The sequence below is a fragment of the Mirounga leonina genome, unplaced genomic scaffold (assembly GCF_011800145.1).
Source record: "Mirounga leonina isolate KUSES-001 unplaced genomic scaffold, KU_Mleo_1.0 Mir_201, whole genome shotgun sequence".
NCBI lineage: Eukaryota > Metazoa > Chordata > Mammalia > Carnivora > Phocidae > Mirounga > Mirounga leonina.
The window spans coordinates 28,688,730-28,692,451 of record NW_023270504.1 but is presented as its reverse complement, the minus strand read 5'-3'; positions in this window follow the sequence as shown (position 1 = coordinate 28,692,451).

The following is a 3,722-nucleotide window of genomic DNA, read 5'->3' as shown; positions in this document are numbered from 1 at the left end:
CCATTTGTCAAGACTCCCTCAGAGCCTGCAAGTCATGTGATCCAGTCCTGGCCAATAAAATATAAGAGGAAGTTGCTGGATAGAGATTCTTAGGGAAGCTTTTTTTTTTTTTTTTTTTTTTTTTTTAATGTAGGCTCCACACCCAGCATGGAGCCCAATGCAGGGCTTGAACTCACAACCCTGAGACTGAGATCAGAGCCAAGATCAAGAGTCAGACACTTAACCAACTGAGCCACCCAAGTGCCCCTTTAGGGGACCTTTTTTAAAAAGGAATAGATTGGGCTCATATCTGCCCTTTACCTTTTTCCTTTACGCTTCCTGCCTTCCCACCTAGAACTCAGATGCAATGCCCGGGAATGGAGCATACATTTTACAACCATAAAGAAGACAGCCATGCACCAAGGCAGAGTAGAAAGAAGATTCCAGGTTCCTCAAGGAACCATGAAGCCATCGTACCAGCCCTGTGCTGCCTCCATCTGGTTCTCCTATAATGTGGAAATAGAAACTCCTAACGCTTAAATCCTGGAGCGAGGTGTCTATTTGGCCCAACTGAAAGCAATCTTAACTGAAAGCTCCGAGCTCCTGAGCACCCTACGCTCCCCTCACTGTTGGATGGAAACACAGTCACACTCTGGAATCATCTGCTTGAGAGTCGGTTTCCCTGACTTGTTGTTTGAAGGCATGGGGCAAGCACTGTGTGCTGAGGGGATGGGGATGAGGGACGCTGTTGTGTCTTCCTCAGCCTCGTTCTGACACACAGAAAAGGCCTGCAGCCTATGGCCTTCTTGCCCCCTCTCTCCTCCATCAGCCGAGCATCGGCTCTATGACCTCTGAGGTAATTTCAAGCTCTCGAATTCTCGGATTCCATCCCACATCCAGTACACTCTCCACACCGAGGAGGCTACCAAAGCATAAGACGCAGGCTGGGCCCTCCGTCCGGCAAGTACAGGAATGCATTAGGAGAATGACAACAGCTTACACAGCAATTCGTTTCTTTTTACGTGAGGCGAAGGTTATATAAAATGGGCCATTTTAAAGCAAAGAATTCAGTGGCATTTATACCTCCACAATAGTATGCAATCACCCCTTCTATGTAACTCCCAGACCTTCCCATCACCCCAAAATAAAACCTTGCACCATAAGCAGCCACTTCCCATCCTCCCCTCCCCCCCAGCTCCTGCCAACCACCAATCTGCCTGCTGTCCCCGTGGTTTCCCTCTCCTGGGTATCTCATAAAATGGAGTCGCACAACAGGCCAGCAAGGGCAGGTAGGGCCTCAGCGTTCACACAGTAGGGTGACATTTAGCTTTTCTTCGCTCTGACTGAGGTCTATTCCCACTGCAGCTCGAGTGGCTGAGGTTAAATGTCTTTGCCATCCAGCTCCTAGGAAACCTTTAAAAATAGGTGTGGGATGAGCCTCAGTAGATTAGGTAAAGAACTTCTATGAAGTGGAGGGTAAACTGAGGGTGAACTGGGTGGTCTGGGTGAACTGGGCTGCTGTCTAGCAGCACTTCTGTGAGAAAACACTGCTAGTTTTGGTATGTGGCAGGGGTGGGGTGCGTGCGTGTGTGTGTGTGTGTGTGTAAACAAACATCCTGGAGCACATACAAATTTCCTTTCGTGTACGAATAATCTTTACAGATCACAAAGCTCTTTGACATCCTTTCTCTGCAGCTCCCAAAAGGAGGCAGGGCAAGCACTCTCCAGCCCGATTTATAAATGGGGCAACCCCCATTAGATGACTTGCCCAGAGGCGCACAAAGAACAAGTGACAGAGCCCCAAGCCTGCATGCTTTCCTTTCGGAATGGCACACTTCCCCTTCTTTGATGTGTTTTGAAAACCTTAAAATACCTTTAAGAACCTGCTCAGTCATCGCTCAGGTGGAGTGAGGAGAAAATGTGTTTGCAGGATATATTTGTCAAAAACAAAATACCATAGGCTGAGTGGCTTAAACAGCATACATTTATTTCTCACTGTTCTGGAGGTTGGAAATCCAAAATCAAGGTGCCAGATTTGGTTCCTGGTGAGAACTCTCTTCCTGGCTTGCATATGGCCATCTTCTTGCTGTGTCCTTACATGGTGGAGAGAGCTAGAGAGAGCTCGAGAGAGCCAGCTCTCAGGTGTCTTTTCTTGTAAGGGCTCTAATCTCACCATGAGGACCCCACTCTCCTAGGCTCCCTGAACCTTAATTACCTCTGAAAGGTCTCATCTCCAAATACCATCAAACTGGAAGTTAGTGCTTCCACATATTAATTTGAGGGGGTGGGGACAAAAACATTCAGTCTACAATACAGGTGGAAACCCATCTCTTCCTCATCGTCAGTAGGGACCATATGCTGCAAGCCAGCAAGACATTGGAATGTGCTTGTCAAAAAAGACAATTTAACCTAACTCTAGGATGGGGGTGGGCAGCAGGGAAAGAGGACAAAATTCAGAGAGTTTTAAGAAGAGAGTAAGTTTGCAAGATTTAGCAAACAAAAATATCAAACATCTACTTAATTTTGAATTTCAAGTAAACAATAATTTTTAAGTGCAAGTGTGTCTCCTGCCTAGTTTGGGATATCTGTTTCTATATCTGTATCTATATTCATTTTTTATCTCAAATTCAAATTAACTTGGTGTTCTGTGTTTTTATCCGGCAACCCTAAAAGACAGGGGCCAAGAACTTTGAGACGAAGAAATGGATTTCAGGAGGGACTGCTGCAGGATCTCTGGACTGATGCTTCCTTTATATATTTAAATTTTTGTTTAGTCTTCTAAAAATACCACCTGGCTTTATTTCTTATTGTAACCCGTGCATAACATAAATGGACCACCTTAACTATTTTTAAGTGTGTGGGTTCAGTGGCGTTAAGTACATTCACATTGCCGTACAGCCATCACCACTACCAATCTCCAGAACTTTCTCGTCATCCCAAACTGACGTGTCAAAGGAAACCAGAGCTACACAGTAGCAGTAGAAAGAGATTTTATTCAGGACTTTGCAACAGAGGGAGAGACCTCGGTACAGAAGCAGGGTCACTTGCAAACACAGCACGGACGAGTGGGGATTTATAGCCAAGGGGCAGGCGGGGCGGGGGTGGGGGCGGTGAATGGAAAATCACTAGGAGGGGAGGTAATTCTTTGCTCCGCTGACCAACAGCATTCTCGCTGAGGGCAGCCAGGGCGAAGGGCTAGCAGCGGGGGGGTCGTGGGGGGTGAGGCACGTGGTCAGAAATGGAGGGTGATCTGACGTAGAGGCTAGGGGATTCCGCTAAAGCGACTTCGCAGGGTTCTCGCTACAGCCTGGCCATGCAGGGCGAAGCCTGTTTGGGCAGAGGATTCAGAGGAGCCTGAGTCCAGCGCGGGCAGAGAAACCGCAGAGAGAAACAGAAGTCTGTACGCAGGAAACCATCAGGCCACCCGCCGCACGCCCACCACTCCACCCCCCGGCCGGCCGGCCGCCCCGGAGGCCCAGCCCGGGCAGCAGGGCGCGCGCGGGCGGAGGGAGGGCGGTTCCGGGCCCCGGCCGGGGTCGGGCGCCGGGGCGGCGCTGAGGGGCGGGCGGGCCCGAGCGGAAGGCGGCGAGGAGACGGGGCGCGGGGAAGGGCGAGGGCTCGCGGCGGCCCGGCGCCCCGCAACACGCGCGAGGGGGGCGGCGGGGGGCGGTTCCGCGCCGGGGCCCGCCACTGGCCACCCAGAGCTCCGCCGGCCGGCCGAGCGCCCGGAGAGGCGGAGCGGC